The sequence below is a fragment of the Bos taurus genome, chromosome 29 (genome assembly GCF_002263795.3).
Source record: "Bos taurus isolate L1 Dominette 01449 registration number 42190680 breed Hereford chromosome 29, ARS-UCD2.0, whole genome shotgun sequence".
NCBI lineage: Eukaryota > Metazoa > Chordata > Mammalia > Artiodactyla > Bovidae > Bos > Bos taurus.
In genome coordinates, this window is record NC_037356.1 from 38,038,678 (window position 1) to 38,048,933 (window position 10,256).

At 45.9% G+C, this 10,256-nt stretch overlaps 1 pseudogene; it reads right to left on the reverse strand.

Annotated features, from left to right (window-relative positions):
• Window positions 1-884: 884 nt before the first annotated feature.
• On the reverse strand, window positions 885-9,823 carry LOC785335 (pregnancy-associated glycoprotein 1-like; annotated as a pseudogene).
• Window positions 9,824-10,256: the final 433 nt, after the last annotated feature.

The following is a 10,256-nucleotide window of genomic DNA, read 5'->3' on the forward strand; positions in this document are numbered from 1 at the left end:
CACAGAAGGGCAGGGGAATGTGATCCTACTGAAGACCATTCATGATGAGTAATAAAGGCCACCACCCTTCATTCATGTCTCTGTAATTCATTCTTCTTTGGTTCTCCCCACACAGCTCTCAGTCTTATCACATCCTAGTAATAAGATCATCTGAGATGGGATGAAGAGAGTCTATTTCATTACCCCTTATAATTCCTGAATGAGGAGGTGGTGGAGTTTGTGGGTCATCACAAACTCTTCCATGGCCTAGACCATCTCCCAGTCACTTTCCTTGGGGCAGCCTCTCCCCAGCTTCAGTCCTGTAGTTCTGGAGGAAATTGACAATTATGTGTGCTGTTGGGTCAGGGCCATAGACCATGTAAAGCCAGTCATAAGACCCCATGTCCCTGCCAGGATGGCTGATCTAGGACTGTACATGTGATCTGAGAGGGGTCATTCAGAGAACACCCTTGAACTCTGATATCTGCAATCTTTCTTTACTAGCTGATGCCTTCAGGATTTAAAACCCTAGGGCAGGTAGCCTGGACTCCCTCACTAGGTGTAGAAGCCTTAAGGAAGAAAGTTGCCAGGCTAAGACCATCAAAGAAGAGCAAAGAGAAAGATCGAGGGTGAGAGAGAATTGATGACTTCTGATTTCTTGGGTCCAGTCACTGAGATCTTTGTATTTCTCTGATTCTTGTGTCCTGGATTCCCAGAATCATTTCAATGAGTCTCCCTTTTTCTTGAAGCCAGTTGGAGTAGGCCTCCTCTCAATTTTGATTCAGACTTGGTTCTAGATCCTTCACACCCAGACACAAACAGAGGTAACCATTTGTTTCAGCACTATTAAGAGTGAAATCCTTTATTCTTTACTGAGAATAGGGTGTGCAGACCACCAAATACAGTTCACCAGTATCCTGGGCAGCAGTGCCCAAAGTGTGAGTGAGTGTGTGTTAGGAGTGTCCTTACTGATTCCTGAACCACTCCAAGCATTTACACTGCCCGTGCCAGGCCAATCCTGTCATTTCCTCAATCAAAGACTGAGAAATACAGCCTCAGGAAGATGTCACCCAGCATCCAGGTCTCTCTAGATGTCCTCACTGTGTTCTCTTCTAAGGTGGTATAGCAGTGGCCTCTAGAATCCTGGGGGAATCAGAGACACACAACAGTCAGCATGAACCCTTACCAGTGACTCCCCCAATATCCAGACCCATCACAATTCTTTGTTTTATTTCCCTCTTTTGGTAAGTATCAAGGGATTTTCTCATTAGCAGGGGATATGAGAGTTCATCCACAACCAAAAAGGGCCAAGAGATGAGGTTTCCATGAGGAAGGGTATGGGCAAGGGGAGGACTGGGATTTGGAGAAACAGAGGAATGAAAAACAACAAAGTCCTACTGTAGAGCATAAGGAAGTATATTAACTATCCAGTCATAAACCACATGAAAAAGAATAAGAAAACATATATATTTTTAATGTGTATAACTGAGTCACATTGTTGTGTGGCAGAACTGAACGCACCACTGAAGATTAGCCACAGTTCAATATAATTTTTTAGAAAAGAACAAGTTGTCCATAGTTCTCCTCTCTCCCTGTTTCTTTCCTTCTGGCTCCTGCTCCTTGTTTTCTCTGCAGAGAATGCTGGTTCTCGTCATGCATCTCCACAATCCGTACTTTATTAAAAAACTTTATTTTGTATTGGAGTATAGCTGATTAACAATATTCTGAGTTTCAGTTGGACAGTAAATGGACTTAACCGTATGTATCCGTGTACCCTGGATGTCCTGTGACATCCAAGCTGTCGTATAACTGAGTGGATTTCCCCGGGCTACACAGCAACTCATTGTTGGTTATCCATCTTAAGTAGAGCAGTGCCCACAACACGTCCCTGAAGACTTAACTCAGGAACTCTGAGAACCCTCCTTCAGCCCGCACTCACCCTCTTTGGCCACTCCAGGCTTGGTTGGGTAGTGTACTCTGGTTCGCCATTCCCACTGGTGAGTCTGTAGCCCTCATCACCCCGAGTAAGTCCCCAGTGCCCCAATGCAGAGCACCTTGGGATGTCATTTGCATGGAATCCAGTGCAGTTTTGCCTGGGATCAAGCAACCTTCCATATGGCTCAATGAGTTTCTGGTTTTAGAATTCCTGAAATTCCCTCTCTTCCTCAAAGCCTTCTTTGAGCCCATCAGCCTGCTCTGAACTCCCACAGGGAGCTGACATGAAGCCTCCACCCTGTGCTGGGGCTGAGCAGTCACTGTGCACCCTTTATTCACATTAGCATTCAACCTCCCCACAGAGGGATCGGGTACCCCAACTCACAAAGGAGGCACCTGGCCAGAGCAAGGGGAAGGTGCAGCCAAGACCTAGGCTAACCATGTAATTTATTATCCAAACCAGGAAAACTTTGAGAAGGGAAGGGAGACTATTAACTTATGCTAGGATATCACACTGGGACTGTCCCCAGCCATTCTCATTGTAACATGGGCTGTTTCAGGGACTGCCATAGCTGAATTTCATGTTCATGCAACTAAGGGTTTGGATTGAATTGAAGCACTTTGAGACTGAGGATCTTAGTGTTCCCCTCTCCCTGATTCCCACCATGCCATATGGTGTGGCCTGTCCACATATTTCAGGAAGATCAGTGTTCCACACGGCCCTTTACTCTCAAGTAATTGGTTTTGTGGGAGGTACTGTCAAAGCTACAGGGCTCAGCAGCATCTGCAATTGTGTGACATGGCCTGAAGAGGGCGCCCTCCTCCCAGCAGCAGCCCAAGTGTTCCTGCAAGCTCCAGTTTGAGAACCAACCCTCAGTATTGTCCCCTCACCTTGAGAATGTAGGCTCGAGCTGGCACTCGGTAGTTGATACCGTTGATGGTGAATGTAATAGAGGGCAGGGTATTAACCACAGAACATGAAACGTAGTGCTGTTAGAGGGAGAGGGTGAGAGGTTGGCCCTGGTGATCCTTGTTGTGTGTAGAGACTGGGATTGACCCTGGGGCATGACCCTTCACTTTGAAACCCCGTGGCATGGCGTCGATGAGCTTCTGGATGTTATCAACCAGTGTTCTTGGGCCTTTGATCAGTGATACCCGGATGTCAACAACGGCCTCGCAGCCACCAGAACAAGCAATAACCTTTCTTTTCATGGAGATGCTGAGACAAAGGAAGAAAGCGGGCATCAAGGTCACTCTGAGTCTCCCCAGAGTTGTCCCCTTCCTGATTGTCTCCTAAACAGCCCTTCATCTCTCACCCTCTTTTCCTTTGCTCTAGACACAGCACATTTCTTGACATCCTCAAATGCACTACTTGAATAGACCAGGATCTTTTGTACCATGACACAAGCTGGTCTTCCTTCCTAGAAGACTCCACTTCTCTTTGACTAGCAAATTGCTTCTCATCTTCCAGATTCCTGCTTTATTGTATTGTTTTCGGGAAGTCTTTCCCTTGGTGGTTATCAGTTTCCTGTCTTAGTCACTCTCTGTAGACCCTTCCTCATGTCTGCTGCTGCTGCTAACTAACTTCATTTGTGTCCGACTCTGTGAGACCTCAGAGGGCAGCCCACCAGGCTCCACCGTCCCTGGGATTTTCCAGGCAAGAGTAGTGGGTTGCCATTGCCCTCTCCTCCTCAAGTCTAGCATGCACAAAAGTCACAATTCACTATGTGGGCGAGTCACTTCATGTATATATGCCTTCTTAGATGTGAGGACGAGTTTTATTCTCCTTGCCTCCCTAAAGTGCCTGGAACACAGTGGATACCCAATGCTTGTCTGTTCAATGAGTGAATGAAGACTGAGAAACAATAAGAAACCTCCAGAGAGCTGTATCTGGTGGGGAACACATATTGGGTCACACACAGAGTGAAGATGGATATTTGCAGGGGCAGCAGATTCTCATAGTAGGGGAAAGAGGGGTTCCTATGGGAGAGGGTGTCTGCCAGCACTGCTCCTACAACCAGCTCAGATCCTGAGACCCTGGCCAGGAAATACATGACTAGCCCACAGAAACTCCAAAGGACAGGTCACCTTTTGTCTGAGGGTATCACACAGAATCCTATCAATTGTGCCTCTTTTCCTCAGGTCGGTCCTGGATCCCGCCTTCCTGATTCTCTGTTATAGCCCTGGTCCCACTCTATGCTCAAGAACGTGGGGTGTCTTTTTTATTATTTGCTTTCACGTCTTAAGACTGCAGCTAACCTCTCTCCACTGCTCAGTAGCTGCTCCCTAAGAAGACCAGTTTTCCCCATTTTCTCAGGACTGTCCCTGCTTTTAAAATGACATTTATCTGTACTGAGAACTTCCTATGTCCTAGGTAGCCCTGGACAGTTGGTCATCTTATTATAGCTCTTTTCAGGCTGGTGAAATTATCCCTGATCCTCTGTTCACCACACTGTAGAGTCCTATAACCATGCTCCCCACCTCAAAGGGCAGTTGGTGCAGCCCTCTCCTAGCTGCACAGACCTCTTTGGTGCCTTTTAGGACCCTGGTCAGAGCCTTTCTCAGAAGGCCTGGGGATTATCAACCCATGGGTTGTTTTTGTATCTATGTGCTTGTGTGTTTGTTTCTATGTGTGTTTCTATGTGTCTCTGTGTGTGCTTGTGTGTCTCTGACTAGCTATGCATTTTTTTATGTGTCTCTGTGCACATTTATAAGTGTCTGCTTGTGTGTTTCCATGTGTCTGTGTGTCTGTCTGTGACGTTGCAGGTGGTGTGTATGTCTGTGTGAGTGTATGTCTGAGAATGAATTTGTGTGTGTCTGCCTATGTCCACGTATAGTAGTGGGAACATCACTTGGGCTGACCCTCAGAGGGAGAGGCTTACTGGTCCATGTGTACAATCCAGTCACCTGCTTGGATCAATGGTACCCAGTTGAGCTCTCCCTTCTAGTAGCAATTGTCCACCCCACCAAACATCACCCACTGCCCTCCCGCTTGTCTCTGTAGAGAGAAGTGATGGGGGGATCCTTGGAGGACAGTAACAACAGCACTGTCTGAGAGCTGTGCTTGTCCACCCATCAAGGCCTTAATAATGTCCCCATGTACAGGTGCAGAAATTGAGTCTAGGAGAGATTGAGATCCAGACTGAGCCCTGTTACAGGCTAATGAGTGGCACAAAGGAGGTTAGAAGCTGAGTCACCTGGCTGGACTCCACCCACTATGTCTTCTGAAGACGCCCTGGACCACCTGTGACCTGAGTGCTCAGACAATCTCAGAGGAAAGGGTGCTGAAGCGTTTTGCTTTCCCCTTGACCATCTTGTCATTTTTCAGGAAAATCAAGGCCTGGGAGTTCTAAGGGTGTGGGTTCAGGTCACCCAGAGTTGGCTCCACTGGCCTAAGACCTCTACTATCCAAAGGGCCCCACACTCAGAAGGGACCCCACTGTGCTCTCCCTGTCTTGAAATGCCTAATATTTCTTGAACAAGGGGTCCCACACTTTTGTGTCCCACACTTTCGTTTCTCACTGGCTCCTACAAATTGGGTTGGGTTGCTGGAAATGGGCTCCCAGTGATATGCTAATTAGGAAGGGAAGATATCTACCATCCTTCTCCTTCCTTCCTTATCAAATTTATAAGCAAATTGTAATGCCTTTGACTTCAACTTGTTTCCTGTTGCCTTCCATTAGCCTTCCTCCTCACTCAGCTCCCTAGACCAAGTTACTGGTCTTAAGCCCAGGAGTTGGGTTGTGTTCCAATAAACTTTTATTTATAAAATCCAGCAGTGAAGCCAGGTAGTCTCTGGGTCCAAAATTATCCTTGGTTAGATTATATCTCAGGATACTTCTTTATCAAGTGTTCTATAATTTTCCTGCAACTGAAAGCATCTTATAGCTAATGTGGAGATAGGGAGTGTCCATCTTAGACTTACTTGCTCAAATAGAAGGCAAAAACCGCCTCAGAAATGGCACCTTGATTCTTCAGCTTGTCAAAGATGGGGATGGATCCAGTGAAGGATATGTTGGGGTAGTTCAAACCCAAGATGCCATCAAAAGGTATACCCTCAAACCCATATTCCTCCATGCTTAGACCAAACAGCTGGTCAGTACTTACAAGGTCCCCAATCTGTGGGAGAGAAGAGTGTTCCCACTTACAGATACGTGAAGTGGGGCTAGGACTGGGCTGGGGTGCACTGCTGCTAGATCCTCAAAGAAGAATTGAGGCTGGGCTGTGTCTTTGGTGGACCTCAGAAGGTTAGACCAAGCTGGGAGGGGAATTTGGGTTCCATTTGGGAGAGGCTGTGAATTTTAAAACATCTGCCCTTGTGAAAAACACCACCCGAGTGAGTCAAATTGGCCTTGTGGCTTCTGTCCAGGTCGGGCAACCAAGAGTCAGGCCAGGACCCATTGGTGCCACCTTGTGGATAAAACTATCGAGAGCAAGAGAGCCTTCTCTATGGCATGACCTAATGACAGGAATCGACTGCATTCTCTGTAAGGTACTGTGGATTCTGCATCTGTCCAGGAAGACAGAAGCCAAAAACACAATCTTGCTTGCAGGATTCTATGAAATTACTGCCTGGGAAATTCACTTTTGGGGATATGTGTATATTTATGTAAGTGTGTATGAGAGAGAGAGAGAGGGGAACTACTCAAGTATAACGGGGGGAGGGAGGCCATAGGTTTATTAGACTCTCAAGGGTCCTCTAGGGTGAGAACTCATTTATCAGGCCCCTTGACTTCTTAGGTCCCCAGTTTTCCACTCTGGATACCTGAAGCACTTGACTGCCTCCAGGGTCCCCAGATCAGTTTTATCCTGTCCCCAAACACCCCACAGCAACTTCAGTCCTGAAAAGCCAGCCTAACTCCACCTTTTACCATATGTGTGCCCTCAGCAAGGCCCTTGCTGTCTGCACCTCAGTTTCCTCATATGTCTCATAAGCTAACCAGAGTAACTGTGGTGTGGGGTTGTTGCAGGATTAAAACAGTTATCAACTGAAAGTTCCTGGAATAGTCCATGAATATAAAAGTGGGTGCTTTTATCCTTTCTTCTTGTTCCCAGAAAAATGAACCTTGAACTTCTCATAGGCAGAGGAGCTGCAGTCCACACCTCAAGCCACTGTCTGGGTTAGCTAATTTGTTTGCTCATGTGCCACCATGGCCATTGCCTCCCCAGAGACATGACCCTGTGGATAAGATGGCCAATATCTATGGGAGTTAGGCTAGGAAGGGTCCTGCCAGATGGTCCTGCATCTGTTTTGCAACCACTGGTCACGCCATAGCCAGTCCTGCCTCAGCATTTTTTACAGTGTTACCCGAACTGTGTCATGAACAACAACTCCTTTCATTCTCCCAGATCCATAGGCTATGCTGAAGGTCTTATTGGTAGATCAGAAGGTGGAAGACTGAAGATGTCTGAACCTAATGTGTGTAGCTGCAGACACAAGAGATGAGTGTCATCAGGTGCCAAGTGTGGAAACAGGGTGGCAGGGCAAGTGAAGGATGGTCCGTGTACGGGGTGTCAGTACTCACAACAGGCTGGACTGGTGCAAAAGATGGAGGGCACCCACAAGTCAGATGAACCTGTGTCAAAGATAACCTGGAATTGTTGAGGGGGTGTTCCAATGGTGATGTTACCCACGTAGAGCATCTACAGGGAAAAAGAGGGAGTGGGTTAGTGCAGAACTGGCTACCCTCTATTCCCACACAGATGCCTCCCTCTGGGTGTCACGTATCTCTTGAGATCACTTTCTAACCACCGTGAAGCTCGCAGACTTTGGTCACAGAGGTATCTGCATTTGATATATTTTTCCTGTGCTACATTGTATGCAAGATACTGACTCTATAACAAGGCGTTGAAGTGGTACCTCTGCATGGGAAGCCCAGAGGCAAAACCACTGGGCCTCCAGGACTACTGGACACCCAGGGAAATCCTGGTGCCTTCATTTGAGAAACTCTGTAGTCTCTTCAAACCCAGCCTAAGCACCGGCTTCTCCAGGAGGTCCTTTTGTTCAACCCCAGGCACTCCCTCTAAACTCAGGCCACATTTAATCAACACCACACAGGTGACCCTTTCATTTGACACGGATTTACTCTTTGCCTATCTCTCAGGCTGGCATGGGCATTCTTGAAGACATCTTGAAGACAAAATAAGCCCTTTTTCTAATCTTAAAACAGAAACCACAGTGATTCTTATGACCATACACGGAATACAGGTTCAGTAACTTTTTACTGCTGTGGTTCTTGCATCTGTGGAAACTGAATTCCTCTGCCTGGGGATTCACAATTGCTTTGCAGTTGGCTCTACCTTTTGATCAGTGATGGTTCACTCTTCATCTGTAACTGAGTGGCTCACTTTGTTCAGAAGGAACAATCACCCTCAAACTAATGACACATCTTTGACACAGAAATGGATATTTACCTGCCACCTGGTAATTGCCAGGCCCAGTCACAAAGACCAACAGTTAAGGATGAGAGTGACTTCTCCTCTGGTGGGGTCCCTGTTTTCCAATGTCTCTGCCTCCTGCAGGAACCCCAACCTCAACATCCCACCTGGCACCTCCAGATGAGCCCCAGTGCTAGGCTAGAGCACCAGGGGGCGCTGTGGAGCACCATCCTCCCAAAATACTCACATCCCTGATGTTTCTCAGCAGGTGAATAGTTAGATTTGAGCCATGAAAAGAAATCTGGGACAGTCTGTAAATATGCTCCTTCAGGAAGTTGTCCAGCATGTTTTTTCCACTGAGGTTTTTGTCATGGTCTTCACTCTCCTTAGAGGTATTCTTTCACCAAGCTTTTGACAAAGAAAACAAAGAAGATGCTACAACAAACTGTCAGTGTTAAGGTATAACTGTCATTGTAATGGCCCTGTGTATTTTCTAATCATTTTTATGAGGCAAATTATCATCAAAATTTTATGCATATACCATAGCAAAGGCATAGATTTGAATACAGGTTCTGTTCTGCAATCTTGGGTAAGCCATATGACCATGTGGTGTCTCAGTCTCCACTTCGGTGAAATGGTGGAATGTAACAATACAAACCCTCCAAATAAAATATCTTGGGGATAAGTGAAGTGATGGATATAAGGTACCTGATAAATAGGAAGTCTCAAAAAATTACAGCCATTATATTGCTTTTGCCATCCCACTCATTCCTTCTCATAGAATGTCAAGGAAGGAGGTGGAAGGGGGACTCTTATCCTCTTTTACAAGGGAGCAATTTGAAATGCAAGAGGTTTCTGAGTTGGCTGTGGTCACACTGCTTGTCAGATATAAAACAGTGTATATAAAACAGTGTATTTTTGTCCAAGTTGAAAGAGAAGAGAGAGTTAAAGGAAGAATCCAAGATATAGGCAACAAATAAGGGAAATTCAGAATCTTGAGAAGGAAGGAAGAGTCAAGTGAAAAATTAAAAGCAAACAACACAAAGAAAAATACACTCCCAGTGACTTCCAAAGAGATGAAGAGATAAATGGCAGTGATACCGAGATGCAGACATAGGCATATACACACTGAAATAGACAGGGAAAAAAGAGGATGTGTTGAATAAAATGTAGAAAGTGCTATTCCACAGGACCACATCAACATCTGCATAGACTGTGCATTGAACAGTTGCAAGGAGTTGCATTTTCAACAGGTCATGACATGACTGGACCCCAAGAGCTGTGCAATCCAAATTTACACCAAGACCTTGGGATCCACAGTTCCTCTAGCAAGTTACTTATCAATAAGAAACAGTTGAACTTTAAGACTCTTAGGGAAATATTCCATTCCCTTCTAAACCTGATGGCTGGAAGAATAATCAGATGAAAAGAAAAATCCGAGAAAGGAATATGATGAGACTTACAGTCCCCATACTTACTTGACTATGCACTCTGAGAAGGCCACCAGCCCAAGGACCACAAGCCACTTCATGCTTCTTTCCTACATCCAAGTACTCAGGGAAGTTTGGGTTCTTAGCATGTAGTGGTGACCAGGAGCCCCTAGTTATATATGCTCTGACCTACCCGAGTTTTTGCCTTTAGGCCACTAAAAGATCTGAAAAAAACATAAAGATCTTGGTAAAATCTTTACCTTCATCAGTGTCCTTGGTGAGTGGCCTTTGAAGCTTCTCAGAATACAGAGAATTGAACTGTAATCTCTTCCTTGAATTTTGGCTGGAAAATCAAACTGATCTGCATGGACATCTAAGAAGACAGAGAACCTTGCCTACTTGGAGAAAGAAAACTGCTATGAACATTATGAAAATGGATACTAGGGGCCATGCTCGACACGTGTGGTTTCATGTCATCTTCCTAGCCACTTGATGAGATAGGCATTGCTGTCTTCGTGGAAGAGGAGGTTGCTA